Source organism: Aotus nancymaae, unplaced genomic scaffold (genome assembly GCF_030222135.1).
Source record: "Aotus nancymaae isolate 86718 unplaced genomic scaffold, 86718_ANA_hifiasm-v0.15.2.pri h1tg000004l, whole genome shotgun sequence".
In the NCBI taxonomy this organism is placed as follows: domain Eukaryota; kingdom Metazoa; phylum Chordata; class Mammalia; order Primates; family Aotidae; genus Aotus; species Aotus nancymaae.
The window spans coordinates 25,087,564-25,107,260 of NW_026988415.1; the positions used below are offsets into that span (position 1 = coordinate 25,087,564).

The 19,697-nt window shown below is 43.5% G+C and overlaps 1 non-coding gene across 1 annotated transcript; it reads left to right on the forward strand.

The window, feature by feature from the left end:
• Positions 1-5,539: 5,539 nt before the first annotated feature.
• Positions 5,540-5,678, forward strand: LOC135269435 (U4 spliceosomal RNA). The gene has a single exon (XR_010337730.1). It is a non-coding gene; the product is annotated as a U4 spliceosomal RNA (small nuclear RNA).
• Positions 5,679-19,697: the final 14,019 nt, after the last annotated feature.

Here is a 19,697-nt window from a genome sequence, read left to right on the forward strand (position 1 = left end):
GATTTGGGTTTGTAGATTAAAAGTATTCACTGAGTCTTATGAATGATAATGAAAAAAGATGCCCATCAGAATTTATCCTTGTGAAATCCTTGAATTCCAAGTATAAGGAGAAAATCTTGCAAGTTTCCAAACAGAAAGAACACATTCTGCCTTCCAGCTGGCTTTGGCCAATGGGAGGCACTGGTAAAAGGTTGAAGACTGGGAACAGGGAGAAGCCATGATATTTCTGTAGACCTTCCTTTCTGTCTTGGGTAATATGTCTGGCAGTGATTGCAGCTCCTCTATAATCTCAGCTTCTGCTGGACAGGCTGGCTTGCACTGGATAACTCTGATTCTTTTTTTTTTTATTTTAAATTTCTTAATTTGGGAACTTTTGCATTGATTTTTTTTTTCTTTTTTTTGTAGAGACAGGGTTTTACCATACTGTCCAGGCTGGTCTCAAACTCCTGACCTCATGATCCTCCCACCTCGGCCTCCCGAGGTGCTGGGAGTACAAGCGTGAGCCAACTCTGATTCTTAGGTTCTGGTAACACCATTTCCTTTCTCTTTCTTTCTTTCTTTTTCTCTCTCTCTCTTTCCTTCCTTCTTTTCTTTTCTTTTTTGTTTTCTTTCTGCCTCCCAGGTTCAAGCGATTCTCCTGCCTCAGCCTCCTGAGTAGCTGGGACTACAGGCTAATTTTTGTATTTTTAGTAGAGATAAGGTTTTCACCATGTTGGCCAGGATGGTCTCAATCTCTTAACCTCGTGATCTGCCTGCCTTGGCCTCCCAAAGTGCTGGAATTACAGGTTTGAGCCACCACATCCAACCTTTCTTTCTTTCTTTTTTTTTTAAAGACAGGATCTCACTCTGTCACCCAGGCTGGAGTGCTGTGGTGTGATCACGGGTCACTGCAGCCTCAACATGTCCAGGCTCAGGTGATCCTCCTGCCTCAGCCTCACAAGTAGCTGGGACTACAGCTGTGCACCACCACGTCTGGATAGTTTTTTGTTTTTTTTTGTATTTTTTAAATCTACGACACAGAAAGATACAAAACAGTGGAATACTATCGACAGAAAATTGGGAGAAAAGAGCTGTTAACTAAAAATCTTGTACCAGCTGGGCACAGTGGTTCATGCCTGTGATCCCAGCACTTTGGGAGGCGGAGGCGGGTGAATCACTTGAGGCCAGGAGTTCAACATCAGCCTGGCCATCATGATGAGACCCTGTCTCTACTAAAAATACAAAAATTAGCCGGATGTGGTGGTGGGCGCCTGTAATCCCAGCTACTCATGAGGCTAAGGCAGGACAATCACTTGAACCCAGAAGGCAGAGGTTGCAGTGAACCAAGATCGTGCCGCTGCACTCCAGCCTGTGCGACAGAGCAAGACTCTGTCTCAAAAAGAAAAAAAAAGAAGGATTTATATTTGGCCAGTTGCTGTGGCTCATGCCTGTAATCCCAGCACTTTGGGAGGCCGAGGTGGGTGGATCACCTGAGGTCAGGAGTTAGAGACCAGCCTGGCCAACATGGTGAAACCCCATCTCTACTAAAAATACAAAAATTAGCTGGGTATGGTGGCACACACCTGTAATCCCAGCTACTCAGGAGGCTGAGGCAGGAGAATCGCTTGAACCTAGGAGGTGGTGGTTGCAGTGAGCTGAGATTTGTGCCATTGCACTCCAGCCTGGGCGACAAATAAATAAATAAACAAATAAATAAATAAAATCCCGTACCAAGCTGTGGTAGGCTGCTTCTAAAATGGCTCCCAACGATCCTCACCTCTTCCTAGTCACCCTCTTATAAATCCCTCTTGTGTTGGACCCAGGGACTTGCTTGTAACAAATGGGCTATGGCAAAAGTGATGAGATGTCAATTTCTTAGTTATGTTACAAAAGACTGTAGCTTCTGTATCTTTCTCATCTTCTGTCTCTGGCCCTTCCTGTGTGATTACTCTGATGCAGAGTGCCCCCTGGCAGGGACCTGGGGCCTTCAGTCCAACAGCCAGCAAGGAGCTGAATCCTGCTAGCAACTATGTGAGTGACCTTGGAAGTGCATCCTGTCATGGTGAGCCTTGAGATAAGACTGCAGCCCCAGCTGATACCTTGATTGCAGCCTGTGAAAGACCCTAAATGTATACCTTGATTGCAATCTTATGAGAGAATCTGAAGCAGAAGACCCAGTTAGGTCAAGCCTAGATCCTAACCTACAGAAACTGTGAGGTTATAAATGTGTTGCTTAAGTCACCAAGGTTTATTAGAAAAAAGTGGAATTCAAGATCAAATGCAGTGAACAAGACAAAAAGGGGGCATAAATGGTTCAATCCTTGTCGAAGTGATGAATCACAAACTTTTATGTACTAAATTATTATAGCAGCTTAATATTTACAGCAAACTCTCAGAAACCCAAGAAGATTTTGATAGAAAATCACCACCATAAAGGGAGATTATATCTCTCTCAGAATTTGAATGATCAAATAGATGAAAAATAAGCTAGAGAATAGATGATTGAATAATGTGACAAGTTCAATATATCATCATATATATGTATATCTTCACACACATTTTAATTAATTAATTCATTAATTTTTATTTTTGAGATGGAGTTTCGCTCTTGTGGCCCGGGCTGGAGTGCAGTGGCACGATCTCCACTCACTACAACCTCTGCCTCCTGGGTTCAAGCGATTCTCTTGCCTCAGTCTCCTGTGTAGCTGGGATTACAGGCGTGTGCCACAACGCCCGGTTAATTTTGTACTTTTAGCAGACATGGGGTTTCTCCATGTTGAAAAGGCTGGTCTCAAACTCCTGACCTCAGGTGATCTGTCCACCTCTGCCTCCCAAAGTGTTGGGATTACAGGCATGGGCCACTGCGCCTGGCCTCCACACACATTTTATAATTTAAATTATTTGGTTTTCTAGCTCTTGGGAACTTGGAAAAAAAAATGTTTTAGTGTAAATTATGTTCTAATGTCCATCAACTATGTGCTGCTTCACAGAGGAAAACCTCATGAATTTAAAGAAGCAGAGATCTGTAGAGGCTACACATTCTCAATTTTTTTTTTTAAAGACAGAATTTCACCATGTTGGTCAGGCTGGTCTTGAACTCCTGACCTCAGGTGATCCACCCACCTTGGCCTCCAAAGTGCTTGGATTATAGGCATGAGCCACCACACCTGGCCTACACATTCTCATTATAAGCCAGTAAAATTTGAAATGAATAATAAAAGATGGTCAAAATATCTTTCCTATTTAGAAATTGAGGAACAGTCTCCTAGATACCCCTAGATCATGGCTGGGTACAGTGGCTCACGCCTGTACTCCTAGTGCTTTGGTAGACCAAGGTGGGAGGATTACCTGATACCAGGAGTTTGAGACGAGTCTGGGCAACATTGCACGACTCCTGTCTCTACAAACAATTTGTTCAAGTTAAAAACCTGGGCAACATAGTGAGACCTCATCTCCAAAAAATAAAAATTAAAAAATAACAGAAAAGAAAAAAAAAGTAGCCAGACATGGTGGTGCATTCCTGTAGTCCCAGCTACCCTAGAGGCTAATGTGGGAGGGTTGCTTGGGCCTGGGAGGTCAAAGCTGCAGTGAGCCATGATCGTGCCACTGTACTCCAGCCTGAAAAAAGGAAAAAAGAGCTTTGGGAGGCCAAGGCAGGTGGATCACTTGAGTTCAGGAGTTCAATATCAGCCTGGCTAACATGGTGAAACACCATCTCTACCTAAAAATTACAAAAATCCCAGATGAGTGTTGTGGCGTGCGCCTGTAATCCTAGCTACTTGGAAGGCTGAAGCAGGAGAATCACTTGAACCTGGTAGGCAGAGGTTGCAGTGAGCTGAGATCATGCCACTGCACTCTAGCCTGGGCGACAGAGCAAGACTGTATCTCAAGAAAAAAAAAAACCACAAAGAAACTTCCAAGTAACTCCTATATTAAAAAAGAAAAGATAGAAGCTATAAATTTTTTTAGGAAGTAACAAAAAGGTGAATGCTTTATAACAAAACCTATGGGATCACCTAAGGCTCTATGTAGAAGAAAATGTATAGCTTTACATCAGGAATCACAAATGCGCTAATTTTTGTATTTTTTTTAGTAGAGACAGGGTTTCACCATGATGGCCAGGATGGTCTCGATCTCTTGACCTCCTGATCCACCTGCCTTGGCCTTCCAAAGTGCTGGGATTACAGGCATGAGCCACCGCGCCTGGCCTTGAATGCTTTTAGAGTAGTCACGTATTCTCCAATTCTCCATAGGCCCTTCATCTGCTTATTTTCACATCTAGCCACGTCCTACATCTATATCACCTACATAGACCTTGGCGACAGAGCGAGACTCTGTCTCAAAAAAAAAAGCATTCAAATCCAGTAGTTTGCAATACTCCATTATAATTGCGCTTATTATCGAAAAAGAAAAATGGAAAATATGTACACTGAATAATATACTACAAGCACAATTGTAAAGCCACAAAATTATCCAAAAGAAATACAAATAAGGAACTAATGAAAGGTAAAGCTCATATGAATGACATAGAAACTCATCACAGGTTGGGTTGCCAGAGAAACAGATACTAAGGAGTTAAGGGTACAAAAGGTTTATAGAGGAGTAATGCCTGTGGAAAAAAAGGGAAGGGGTGTACCACTGCAATGTGGACCTGAGAAAGCCTGCCACTCCACTGGGGAGCTCTGGAGCATAGATTGTCCATCAGAGGAGTTGTGCATTGAGCAGAAAAGGATATATCCCCATACCTCCCTTTGCTCCATCATTAGCCCTGTGCATCCTGAAAAGACAATGATCTCCACTCAGAAACTGAGGTGGTCTAACCTTGGAGCTACTAACAGCTGATGGCAGTAACAGCTAACCACACTCCTTGCAGCAGGACAGTGAGAGCTTTCTTGAAGTGGGAGCTGAGTAATGCCTCTCTGTTTCTGCCACAAAAATAAACAAAAATGTGTAAAGCCAAAACCCAAAAGTTGGCTTTCAAAAAAAAGTAAATTCAGACTATTAATGCTTCCACCGTTTTGGTTCTCTGTGCAATTTACAAAATGGTTCAAGTGGAACACATGTGCACAAATTTTCAAAGAGTGGACATTTAGGATCTGTTATATTATGTATTAGGCAAAAACAAGTAGCATTTAAAGGGCCGCCTGCCATGGTGGGGACTGTAAATCAAAATATTTTCATGATGGCCTTTTCTTCCACTGCCCTAAAGGAGGGAGAAATTTGTAATCAATTCAAAAAAAATTTTTTTGAGGCACAGTTTCACTCTGTTGCCCAGCCTGGAGTGCAGTGGTGTGATCTTGGCTCACTGCAGACTCTGCCTCCTGGGTTCCAGCGATTCTCCTGCCTCAGCCTCCCAGGTAACTGGGACTACAGCCATGTGACACCACCCCCAGCTAATTTTTGTATTTTTAGTAGAGACAGGGTTTCACTGTGTTGGCCAGGCTGGTTTCAAACTCCCGACCTCAAGTGATCCACCCGCCTCGGCCTCCCAAAGTGTTGGGATTACAGGCGTGAGCCAACCTGCCCAGCCAATCAATTCAAATTTTAAAAGGGCTACTCCAGCTTTGCGCAGTGGCAGTATCGTAGCCAATGAGGTTTATCTGAGGCGAGATTATTGCTAATTGAAAACTTTTCCCAATACCCCGCCTTGATGACTTGCAATATAGTTGGCACTGGCAATTTTTGAGTCTCTATGGAGACTGAATAAAATAAAATAAAATAAAATAAAAAAGGGCTACTCCTACTAGAAAACAAGAGAACATTCTATTAGTTTGAGGTTTCAGTGTCCCCCAGGATCAGAAACAGTATTTGGGGAAGGACAGGGCTGGGCTGGGACTGTGGATGGAATATGGGTACACGCAGTGGCATCCCTGAAAATCCAGAGCTTCAGTGCTCCAGCTGCCCAACTTATTTGGCTTTCCTGCCAATTTCTACACTGGCTTGACTGGGCATAATTCAAGCAGGAAAAGCTCACAGTTGTCTCAATATTCTGGAGCTCCCTGAGAGCATTTACTGATACCCGATGGGACATATATCACATGTTATAGTATTGTATTTCTTTAATTGCTAAAATTGTTGTTCTGTAGTACTCCCACATGTTTTATCTAGATTAGATTGTAGATAGTTAATATATTTCTAAGTCTTTCCTGGAGGTTCAGCAGAGTAACCGTCCAGAACTTTTGACCTCAATGGCAGAAATAGAAGAAACTGCAGTGTCCAATGTGGTGGTCGCTATTGAGTACTTGGAATGCAGCAAATCTAATCTGATTGGAAATGTGTTGTAAGTGTAAACACAGACAAGATTTCAAAGATTTGGAATGCAAAAAATGTAAAATATTTCATACTTTTCATATTAATTGATTATGATCTATTTTGGATATATAAGATTAAATGTATTAAGATTTGACCGGGTGAGGTGGCTCACACCTGTAATCCCAGCACTTTGGGAGGCCAAGGCGGGTGGATCACCTTAAGGTCGACCAGAGTTCAAGACCAGCCTGACCAATATGGTGAAACCCTGTCTCTACTAAAAATACAAATATTAGTTAAGTGTGGTGGTACATGTCTGTAGTCCCAGCCACTTGGGAGAGTGAGACAGGAGAATTGCTTCAACCCAGAAGGCGGAGGTTGCAGTAAGACGAGACTGTGCCATTGCAAAACAGCCTGGGCAACAGAGTGGGACTCCGTCTCAAAATATGATAATAATAATAGGTCCTCTGTTTCATCTTTTGAGGTCAGAGGGCCAAAGCAATAATAATAATAAATCTATTAAGATTTATTTTACTTGTTTAACTTTTTCTAATATAGCTACTAGAGCATTTAAAATGACACTCATAGCTCACATTTGTGGCTTGTGTTATCTTTCTATTGGACAGTGCTGCACTAGCTATGTATTGTAGCGTTTCCTGGATTCCCGTTCTTTTGACTCACTCAGATTTCCAACCAGTACAGGAATGATGGTAAGCTCATCCTCACGGTTCTCCGTGGCTTTAACAGTATAAGGCCAATGTATGTCATACTGTGTTCAATTTTTGGTTCTCCATACAGCTTTTGCTCAATAGGGAGGTCATACAGAGGTGTCCTGTGTCTATTCATATGCACATCGACAGGGGACACATGATAGGAAGGCTATAAGCACCAGTAAGAAAAAGACCCATGGAGTGTGATAACGGCTCTAGAGAGTCTTTTTGTTAACCAACCCTGTCTGTGAAAGCCACTCTTCTAGCTGTGCTTTCAGCTGAGGTCCTGAGACTGACTACCACTGTGTACAGCCTGATCACTCGATTGGCCATCTGGTGCAAGAGGATGAACTGAGTAGCAGCGGCAGCGGCGGCGGCGGCGGTGGCAGAAGCGGCTCCAAGAGGGACCAGGCACCGCGAGCCCAGCGCGGGTGGAGGAGAGGGGGAAGCGGCGACAAAGGAGGAAAAGATGACATCCGGGGCGGCGGCGCCGGAAGATGGGGCCCGGAAAACCCTAGGTCCGGCCCTAGGAATTCTCCTTGGCCCAGCTGAGTCCACTGGACCGCCTCGCCGCTCGTTTCCTTCGGCTCAGACCGACCCTGCACCAACCCAGTTCTCTACCCTGGGCTGGACCCTCCCGCCCAGCCCCCAAAGAAGGTGTTTTTTGTTTTGTTTTTTTGAAAGGACCAATAAAATAGAGAAATTCTCAGCTAGCCTGATTAAGGTAGGAAGAAAATAAAGAAGAAAGGAAGGGGAAAGGAGGGAAAAAAAATACTAGTAATGAGCAAGTTGATAAAAACATAGATATATCACAAAGATTTTAAGAAACTATTGTGAGTAAAAAAAATGTGAATTTGTGGAAGGAATGACTGGTTTCCTAGCAAACTATAAACTACCAAAATTGACCCAAGAAGTAGAGAACCTGAAAAGAGCAATAACCATAGAAGAGAACGGGGAGTCGCCAGGTCCAGTTGGGTTTTAGCTAAGTTTTAGCTAACCTTTATTTTTTTTTTTAATGTTTTGATTAAAAAAAAAATAGAGACAGGTTCCCACTATGTTGCTCATGCTCAGGCTGGTCTTGAACTCCTGAGCTCAAGTGATCCTTCCACCTCGGCTTCTCAAAGTGCCGGGATTACAGGCGTGAGCCACTGTTCCCAGCCAATTTTAGCTAACCTTTAAAGAACAAATAATTTCAATGTTAATCTAGTCCATTCTAGACAATGTTTTTCGAAGTATCTGTAGTGGAGAACAAGTTTTTTTTAAAACTTAGAGTTATTGTGGACATATAATTTTGTTATTTCTTTTTCTTTCCTTTTTTTTTTTTTTTTTTGAGACGGAATTTTGCTCTGTCACCCAGGCTGGAGTGCAGTGGCACAATCACGGCTTATGGCAACCTCTGCCTCCTGGGTTCAAGCGATTCTCATGTCTCAGACCCTTGAGAAGCTGGGACTACAGGTGCACCACCACACCAGACTAATGTTTGTATTTTTAGTAGAGATAGGGTTTCGCCATGTTGGCTAGGCTGGTCTCGAACTCCTGGCCTCCACGCACCTTGGCCTCCCAAAGTGCTGAGATTACAGGCATGAGCCACCATGGCCTACTTTTTCCAATTTTAATTAATTAATTAATTAATTTTTTCTTTTGCCAATTTTAATTTAAAAGACTAGAAAAATTAAATAATAAGCAGACATAAAGTGCAAGACCAGTTTTCAAATTTTTAAAATAATCAGAAATAAAATTAAATTTCCTTTAAAAATAATCAAAATAGGCTGGGTGTGGTGGCTCAAGTGTGTAATCCCAGTACTTTGGGAGGCCAAGGCGGGCAGATAATCTCAGGTCAGGAGTTCGAGGCCATCCTGGCCAACATGGTGAAACCCTATCTCTCCTAAAAATACGAAAATTAGCTGGGCATGGTGGCATGCACCTATAGTCCGAGCTACTTGGGAGGCTGAGGCAGGAGAATCGCTTGAACCTTTGAGGCAGTGGTTGCAGTGAGCCAAGATCCTGCCACTGCACTCCAGCCTGGCGACAAAGTGAGACTGCATCTCAAAAACAAAATAAATAAATAATCAAAATAAATTTAACCTAGAACTGGGCACGGTGGCTCATGCCTGTAATCCCAGCACTTTGGGAGGCTGAGGTGGGTGGATCACCCGAAGTCAGGAGTTCGAGACCAGCTTGGCCAACGTGGTGAAACCCCATCTCTACTAAAAATACAATAATTAGCCAGATGTGGTGGTGCATGCCTGTAATCCCAGCTACTCTGGAGTCTGAGGCAGGAGAATTGCTTGAACCTGGGAGATGGAGGTTTCAGTGAGCTGTGATCGGGCCACTGCACTTCAGCCTGGGTGACGGAGTAAGACTCTGTCTCACAAAAAAGAAAAGAAAATTTAACATAGGGACAAAGAACGTAATTACAAAAACCTGAATACATTACTCATTGACGAGTCCACTGATCACTGCTTGGATGTCATAATGATGTCAAATTGCTATAACAGTTTCTAAACCCTCTCAATTTCTGTATTTATCTCATCATAGATGGTAATAGGTTAGGGAGAGGCACCAGTCCAGTCCTCAGACCACAGAAAAAGATGAAAAGATCCAAATTTATTTTGTAAGGCTAGCATAGCCTTACGTGTGGTAATATATTATATTAAAATATGATAATATTTGCACAAAATATACATGTAGAAATTCCAAATAAAATATTAATAAACTGAATCTAGCAGTGTGGCAAAGAATAATGTACCACGACCAAGTAGGATCCATTTAAGAAAAGTGAAAAAAAAAAAAATAGCTGAGCACAGTGTCTCACGCCTGTAATCCCAGCATTTTGGGAGACCAAGTTGGGAGGACTGTTTGGGGCCAGGACTTTGAGACCAGCCTGGGCAACATAGCATGATCCTGCCTGTACGAAATTATAATTATAAATGCAAAAATGATTCAACATTAAGAAATCTATTAACATTGCTCGGCGTGGTATGTACCTATAGTCTCAGCTACTCAGGAGGCTGAGGTGGGAAGATCGCTGGAGGCCAGGGGTTCAAGGCTGTAGTGTGTACTGTCAATGCACCCGTGAATGACCACTGCACTCAAGCCTGGGAAACAGAGCAAGACTCCAAAAACTCTATTCATGTAATTCATGACCTGAAGCAATTAAAGGAGAAAACCCATGTTATTATGCCAATAGAAACTGAAAAGGCATCAAAAATTCAACAGCCATTTCTAATAAAATTTTGAAGTAAAATAGAAATTAAAAAGAAACTATAGGCTGGGCATGGTGGCCCACCCCTGTAATTCCAACACTTTGGGAGGCAGAAGTAGGTGTACCACTTGAGGTGAGGAATTTGAGACCAGCCTGGCCAACATGGTGAAACCCTGTCTCTACTAAAAATACAAAAATGATCCAGGTGTGGTGGCGTGCACCTGTAGCCTCAGCTACTTGGGAGGCTGAGGCACAAGAATCACTTGAACCCATGAGACGGAGGTTGCAGTGAGCCGAGATCATGCCATTGCACTCCAGACTGGGCTACAGAGTAAAACTCTGTCTCAAAAAAAAAAAAAGACAGAAAGAACTATTTAAACATGATAGAGACTTCTTGCTGACACTCAACAGCAAACATTATACTAAATAAAAATACGAAGTCATTTTCACTAAAATTGGGAACCAGAGAAGGATGCTATCACCACTATTATTCAACATTGTTTTGTGCATTCTAATCAATCCAATAAGACAAGAAAATGAAGTGATATGTGTAGAAGACTGTTAGTTGTCTTCCAAAATCTATTCTCCCCTTACTCCTCAGAAATATGGCTTTAAAGCACGACTGAGAGAGACTACATTTTCCAGTTTTTCTTAAAGCTACCTGCAGCCATATCACTGGGTTTGCACCAGTGGAATACGCACAGAAGAGATAGGTTTCAATGTACCCCTCAATTGCTTAAAAGGAAATTGCTTGTCGTAGACTTTTCTCCCACCCTGCTCCCCACAGGCTATAATATAGGTACAACTGTAACTTAGCTTCAACCGTGCAGATGAGCATAATACCCCAGTAGATGGCAGGACAATAATGGATCCCTGAATAGTCTCATAGAGCAAGGATGTCCCACCATCCTGAATTGGTCATATGGATATGTAATAAATAAACTCACCAGGTGTGGTGGCTCATGCCTGTAAGTCCAGCTCTTTGAGAGACCGAGGTGGGCAGATTGCTTGAGCCCAGACCCCATCTCTATTTTATTTTATTTTATTGTTTTGAGACAGAGTTTCTCTCTGTCGGCTGGGCTGGAGTGCAATGGTGCCATCTTGGCTCACTGCAACCTCTGCCTCCCGGGTTCCAGCAATTCTCCTGCCTCAGTCTCCTGAGTACCTGGGACTATAGGTGCGCACCACCACGTCGGGCTAATTTTTGTATTTTCAGTAAAGATGGGGTTTCACCATGTTGGCCAGGCTGATCTTGAACTCCTGACCTCGTGATCTGCCCGCCTTGGCCTCCCAAAGTGCTGGGATTACAGACGTAAGCCACCTGCCCAGCTGACCACATCTCTATTTTAAATAAATAAATAAAATAAATAAAATTCTATTTTATTTACTCTCTCTCTTTCTCTTGCTCTGGTTCTCATTTAGCTTTTACTAAAACCAATACAATAGGAATAATTGTCAGAAAAAAGATCCAGACATTATCCAACTTTTATTATATTCATAGAAAACCCAATAGACTCTAGTTTTACAAAAGTTTCCAGAACTATTTTCCTCACAATTTTGGAAAAATAATTTTGGAGAAACTACCAGAATTAATAAAAGTTTTTAGTAAGGTGGTTAGCTACATGACAAGCAAAAAACCAGTAGAATTTCCTTATGTTATGAATAACCTGCTAGAAATAGCAATGGGAAAATATTCCATTCACTATACCAACAAAAATGTAAAATAACCTAGGAATGAATGTAACAGGAGGCATACAGGATTTATATGAAGAACAATGTAACTTCTTATTGAAAAATATAAAACAAGATCTGAGCAAATTGAAAGATATAAAAACACTAATCTTCCCTCAAATAACAAATACAATAAAATTCAAATAGGAATATTTGTAAAAATTCCATTGAAACGGGCAAAACAACTTTATATAATAATAATTATAGAAATTAAAATTGTATTTATTATTTTGAATGAGTAAAATATTCATATGGTTCAAATTCAAAAGATACCAAAAGGGATGCAGTGATAAAGCTCTTTTCCATGCCTCCCCAGCCACTCAGTTCTGTTCCACATAGGCAGCCTAGGTCACCAGTTTCTCCTATAAAGTTTCAGAGATATTTGCATCATCATTGTCATCATTATCATCATCATCATCATTATTATTTGAGACAGAGTCTCGCTCTGTCACCCAGGCTGGAGTGCAGTGGCACAATCTTGGCTTACTGCAAACTCCACCTCAAGTAATCCATCTGCCTTGGACTCCCAAAATGCTGGGATTATAGGCCTGAGCCACTGTGCCTGGCTTGCATCATATTTTTTTACACAGGTGATAGTGTGATATACACATTGTTCTGCATATTGCTTTATTTGTCTTAAGGCAACTCTGAGATGTCCAGAGCTTGCTTTTTTTTTTCTTTTCTTTTTTCTTTTTTTTATATAAGGACAGGGTTTCACCATGTTGGTCAGGCTGGTCTTGAACTCCCGACCTCAGGTGATCTGCCCGCCTTGGCCTCCAAAGTGCTTGGATTACAAGTGTGAGCCACCACGCCCGGCCTCTTTTTTTCTTCTAATTCTTACAACAACCCTATTTTTTCTTTTCTTTTTTTTTTCTTCTCAGAGCTTGCTTCTTGTTTCCTTTAAGTTTTTAATTTCTATAAATTTATGCCTATGGTGCTGTATTAGTCCATTTTCATGCTGCTGACAAAGACATACCTGAGACTGAGTGATCTACAAAAGAAAGAGGTTTAATATGGACTTACAGTTCCACGTGGCTGGGGAAGCCTCACAATCATGGCAAAGGCAGGGAGGAGAAAGTCACGTCGTACATGGATTGTAGCAGACAAAGGAAAAGAGCTTGTGCAGGAAAACTTTCCCTCATAATACCATCAGATCTTGTGAGACCCACCCACAACCACGAGAACACCAAGGGAAAGACCTGCCTCCATGATCCAGTTACCTCCTACTGAGTCCCTCCCACAATACATGGGAATTGAAGGTGAGGTTTGGGTGGGGACACAGCCAAACCATGTCATCCCACCCCTGACCCCTCCCAAATCTCATGTTCTCACATTTCAAAACCAATCATGCCTTTCCAACAGTCCCCCAAAGTCTTAACTCATTTCAGCATTAACTCAGAAGTATACAGTCCAAAGTCTCATCCCAGACAAAGCAAGTCCCTTCTGTCTATGAGCCTGTAAAATCAAAGGCAAGTTACTTCCTAGATACAATATGAGTACAGGCATTGGGTAAATACACCCATTCCAAATGGGAGAAATTGGCCAAAACAAAGGGGCTACAGGCCCCATGCAAGTTCAAAATCCTGTGGGGTCAAATCTTAAAGATCCAAAGTGGTCTCCCTGACTCCATGTCTCACATCCAGGTCACACTGATGCAAGAGGTCAGTTCCCATGGCCTTGGGCAGCTCCGCCTCTGTGGCTTTGCAGGGTACAGCTCCACTCCCAGCTGCTTTCATGGGCCGGCATTGAGTGTCTGTGGCTTTTCCAGGCACGTGGTGCAAACTATAGTTGAATCTACCATTCTGGAGTCTGGAAGACAGTGGTCCTCTTCTAACAGCTCCACTGGGCAGTGTCCCAGTAGAGACTCTGTGTGGGGGCTCTGACCCCACACTTCCCTTCTGCACTGCCCTAGCAGAACTTCCCCATGAGGGTCCCTGGATCCCTGGACATCCAGGTGTTTCCATAAATCCTCTGAAATCTAGGTGGAGGTTCCCAAACCTCAATTCTTGACCTCTGTGTACCTGCAGGCTTAACACCACATGGAAGCTGCCAAGGCTTGGGACTTGCAGCCTCTGAATCCACTGCCCGAGCTGTACCTTTTTAGTCACGGCTGGAGTGGCTGGCACACAGGGCACCAAGTTCCTAGGCTGCGCCAGCACAGGGACCCTGGACCCAGCCCACAAAATCATTTTTCCTTCCTAGGCCCTGGCCTGTGATGGGAGGGGCTGCCATGAAGACCTTTGACATGCCCTGGAGACATTTTCCCCATTGTCTTGGGGATTAATATTCAGCTCCTCATTACTTATGCAAATTTCTGCAGCTGACTTGAATTTCTCCTCAGAAAATAGGATTTTCTTTTCTATCACAGTGTCAGGCTGCAAATTTTTCAAACTTTTATACCATGGTTCCCTTATAAAATGGAATGCCTTTAACAACACCCAAGTCACCTCTTGAATGCTTTGCTGATTAGAAATTTCTTCCGCTAGATACCCTAAATCACCTCTCTCAAGCTCAAAGTTCCACAAATCTCTAGGGCAGGGGCAAAATGCCACTAGTCTCTCTGCTAAAACATAACAAGAGTTATCACTGCTCCAGTTCCCAACAAGTTCCTCATCTCCATCTGAGACCACCTCAGCCTGGATCTCATTGTTCGTATCACTATCAGCATTTTTGTCAAAGCCATTCAACAAGTTTCTATGAGGCTCCAAACTTTCCCACATTTTCCTGTCTTCTTCTGAGGCCTCCAAACTGTTCTCTGCCTGTTACCCAGTTCCAAAGTTGCTTTCACATTTTCAGGTATCTTTTCAACAACGACTAATACAATTTACTGTATTAATCCGTTTTCATGCCACTGATAAAGACATACTTGAGACTGGACAATTTATAAAAGAAAGAGGTTTGCTGGGCACAGTGGCTCATGCCTGTAATCACAGCACTTTCGGAAGCCGAGGTAGGCAGATCACGAGGTCAGGAGATTGAGACCATTCTGGCTAACATGCTGAAACCCCGTCTCTATTAAAGATACAAAAAAGAAAAAAAGAAAAGAAAAAAAGATACAAAAATTAGCCCGGTGTGGTGATGTGCACCTGTAGTCCCAGCTATTCGGGAGGCTGAGGCAGGAGAATCCCTAGAACCCAGGAGGCAGAGATTGCAGTGAGCAAGATTGCACCACTGCACTCCAGCCTGAGTGACAGAGCAAGACTCCATCTCAAAAACAAAAAACAAAACCCAAAAAACTAATGAAAGAGGTTTAATATGGATTTACAGTTCATGTGGCTGGGGAAGCCTCACAATCATGGCAGAAAACAAAGAGGAGCAAGTCACGTCTTACACGGATGATAGCAGGCAAAGAAGAGCTTGTGCAGGGAAACTCCCCCTTGTAATACCATAAGATCTTGTGAGACCCACCCACAACCATGAGAACGCCATGGGAAAGACCTGCCCCCATGATTCAGTTACCTCCCACTGGGTCCCTCCCACTGGGTCCCTCCTACCACATGTGGGAATTAAAGATGAGATTTGGGTAGGGACAGAGCCAAACCGTATCAGATGCATATTCTTGCTTTCCTGCTGTATTGTGTCATTATCCTCGAATAAACTGTACGTTTATAAGCACTCTCATGCTGGGTCCTGTGGGTCTTCTATAGCAATCCAACCCTGTTTAACTATTGAGAACTTATAGTAGGGGAGTTGTGCCTGATTCTTGTCTGTTATTGATTGATTGATTGATTGAGATGGAGTCTCACTCTGTCACCTAGACAACAGTGCAGTGGTGCATTCTTGGCTCACTGCAACCTCCACCTCCTGGATTCAAGCAATTATTCTGCCTCAGCCTCCTGAGTAGCTGGGACTACAGGATCGCGCCACTATGCTTGACTAATTTTTGTGTTTTTATTAGAGGCAGGGTTTCACCATATTGGCCAAGCTGGTCTTGAACTCCTGGCCTCAAGTAATCTGCCTGCCTTGGCCTCCCAAAGTGCTGGGATTACAGGTGTGGGACACTGTACCTGGCCCTGGCTGATTTTTAATTTTATTTTATAAGTAATACTCTGTTGGCTTCTATTATGGGCTGAATTGTGTCCCCCTCAAAATTCATATGTTGAAGTTCTAATCCCCATGTCCCCAGAATATGGCTGTATTTGGAGACAGAGCTTTTAAAGAGGTAACTGAGGTAACAAGAGATCATACAGGTGGGCCCTAATCCAATATGACTGGTATCCATAGAGGGAAGAGATCAGGACACAGACAATACAGAGCCCATAGGGCAACTACATTAGGACAGTGAGAAGGAGACCATCTGCAAGCCAATGAGAAAAGCCCCAGAAGAAACCAAACCTGTCCACACCTTGACTTGGACTTCTGGCCTCCAGAACTGTGAGAAAATACATTTCTATTGTTTAAGCCACTTGTCCGTGGCATTTTGCTATGGCAGCCTTAGTAAATTAATATAGCTTCTCATCTATCCTGTTCCTGAGAATGTCAGTTTATTAACCATCTCTACAGACTCTGGCAGGTCAAAGTTCCATCTTTCCCATTCCAGAATTGCTGTCCATTATGGTTATTACATTCACCTTGACTCTGACAGTTAACTGCTACCACCTGGCCTCTTCTATTTCAGAATCCTATTATCTTCATTGACAGACACCAAGAAGACTAATTACATAGCAATCTCTCCCATCATGAACCCCGACCCATAGAAGACAGCCACCATGGAGTTTTTCAATATTGCTGGTAGCACATTAGTTATTGCCTTAACAAAGGAAGTATCCTCTGAGCCCTCTCAGGAGACGTTGTCCACTGATATGTTTCCTGGTTTTACATAAATAAGTTACGCTATTTGCCTACCTTTCTGAACCTTTTGACCCTTCTCTCAAATCAAGGCAGTTCCAACAACTCCCCTTCATTTACTATAGAAGCATTGTTGTTTCCAAGTTTCAAGGAGCCATTCCAGCAGCATACTAGGACTGGCTCCAGATGTCCTTGCCAGGATGCTAAATCCTGAGTCATGGGAGAGTGTTCCAATAACTATAAATTCTCCCATATCCAGCTTTATATCCCTTCCTGGTCCAGCACCCTCGAGCTCTGTTCCCAGTTTATTCTCCTGATTCCTACAAATACCAATTTTCCAAGACTGACACTATTCAGTGAATAATCGCTTTTCTCCCATAGTAGAAACACTGCTTCTCTTCTTGGCCCATGCTAAGAATCATCCCTTGTTATTTATCTATAGAAGAAATTGTGCTGAGGTGGGGGCAGGTCTTGTGGATGACAAGCAGCATCCTTCTGTCTACCACTCTCACAGTCAAACCTGGGGTCTATTAGAATAGACTATTTTTTTCTGGAAGAGATTAAAAAAAGATACAATTTCTTATGAAGGCCTTTTGCTTTCACACCATTCTTGTAGAAAACAAATTTTTTGAGACAAGGTTTTGCTCCGTCATCTGGGCTCTAGTGCAGTGGCATGATCACAGCTCACTGCAGCCCTGACCTCCCAGGCTCTGGCGATCTTCCCACCTCAGCCTCCTGGGTAGCTAGGACCACAGGCATGCACCACCATGCCTAGCTATTTTTTGTTTGTTTGTTTGGAGAGGGAGTCTTGTTCTGTTGTCCAGGCTAGAGTGCAGTGGTGCGATCTTGGCTCACTGCAACCTCTGTCTCCCGGGTTCAAGTGATTCTCCTGCCTCAGCCTCCCGAGTAGCTGGGATTACAGGCGCCCAGCTAATTTTTGCATTTTTAGTAGAGACAGGGGTTTCACTGTGTTGGCCAGGCTGATCTCGAACTCCTGACCACGTGATCCACCCTCCTCGGCCTCCCAAAGTGCTGGGATTACAGGCATGAGCCACATTGCCCAGACACGTCTAGCTATTTTTAAAAGTTATTTGGAAAACAGAGTCTCACTGCGTTGCCCAGGCAGGTCTCAAACTCCTGGGCTCCAGTGATCCTCCCACTTTGGCCTTCCAAAGTGTTAGGATTACAGGCGTGAGTCCCCGAGCCTGGCCCACACTATTCCTTGAGTTAATAGTTGGCTGACCCAACTTATTATTTTCTTCCTTTAGGGTTTCTATGGCCATTAACAACAGGAAACTAACTCCAGATTCCTAAAATTTCCAACTCTCAAGTGCTAGAACTATTGCATAAGCTTCCATTCACTTGTACCCTGTCCTAATCTCAGCAATTGTGAGGCGACCACATGCCAGGGATGACCAACACTCTGCTTACCATCAGTAATGAGGCTCTTGTTTTCATACGTTCTGCAAGTGATCCAACTCCAGAATTCCATCCTGAGGGTCTATTTTAAAGGACCACTTATAGTACCAAATGTCTTACTTTGGGTGAAACAGACCCGGAGGTAAGTGTTTGAGAGCAAGTGGTTTACTTGGGAGATAATCCCAGGAAGCAATGGAAGGAAGTGAGATAGGGAAGACATGGAAAACAATACATGGTCTGCCAAAAAAAAAAAAAGAAAAGAAAAGAAAAGAAAAAACGCCAGGTGTACGGTGCTCACACCTGTAATCCCAGTACTTTGGGAGACTGAGGCGGGTGGATCACCTGAGGTCAGGCGTTAAAGACCAGCCTGGCCAACATGGCAAAACCCCATCTCTACTAAAAATAACAAAAACCAGCCGGGCATGGTGGTGGGCACCTGTAATCCCAGCTACTTGGGAGGCTGAGGCGGGAGACTCACTTGAACCCAGGAGGCAGAGGTTGCAGTGAGCCAAGAGCATGCCACTGCACTCCAGGCTGGGCGACAGAGCGAGACTCTGTCTCAAAACAAAAACAAAAACAAAACAAAAAAGCAATACGTGATCTGCTAATGAACAGGTTACACTGGGGCAACTGGGACTCAATTCCACTGGGACCTCAGGAAGGGTAAATAGAACATGCATTGAGTTTTCTGCCCAGGGAATAAGGAAGCTGGGGGTATTTTCCCTTCATTTGTGTCCATCATTGATTGAAGGTTTCTCCCAAGGGCCTAAACTCCCTGGCACTTCTGGCCTGCCTTGTATACTGGCTAAGCACACTCCTGTGGTCAGAAATCCCTTAGGCAGAGAGTCACAGGTGCTTGCAGTAAGAAACCAATGGTCTGTACAGAAACATTGAGTGCCTAGAGAATATTGGGAAGAACATCCAGAGTCTGTTATGAGGGGGGATGGTAAGGGGGAATTATTAAGTTTTTTTTTTTTTTTTTTGAGACAGAGTCTTGCTCTGTCACCCAGACTGGAGTGCAGTGGCACAATCTCAGCTCACTGCAACCTCCACTTCCCAGGTTCAAGTGATTCTCCTGCCTCAGCCTCCCCAGTAGCTGGGACTATAGGCACCCACTACACCCAGCTGGTTTTTGTATTTTTTTTTTTTTTTTTTTTTTTTTTTTTTTTTTTTTTGAGACGGAGTCTCGCTCTTGTTACCCAGGCTGGAGTGCAATGGCGCGATCTCGGCTCACCGCAACCTCCGCCTCCTGGGTTCAGGCAATTCTCCTGCCTCAGCCTCCTGAGTAGCTGGGATTACAGGCACGCGCCACCGTGCCCAGCTAATTTTTTTGTATTAGTAGAGACGGGGTTTCACAATGTTGACCAGGATGGTCTCGATCTCTCGACCTCGTGATCCACCCGCCTCGGCCTCCCAAAGTGCTGGGATTACAGGCTTGAGCCACCGCGCCCGGCCGGTTTTTGTATTTTTAGTAGAGAAAAGGTTTCACCATGTTGGCCAGGCTGGTCTCGAACTCCTGACCTCAGGTGATCTGTCCACCTCAGCTTCATAAAGTGCTGGGATTATTGGTATGAGCCACTGCACCTGGCCAGAATTATTAAATTTGTTTTTAAATA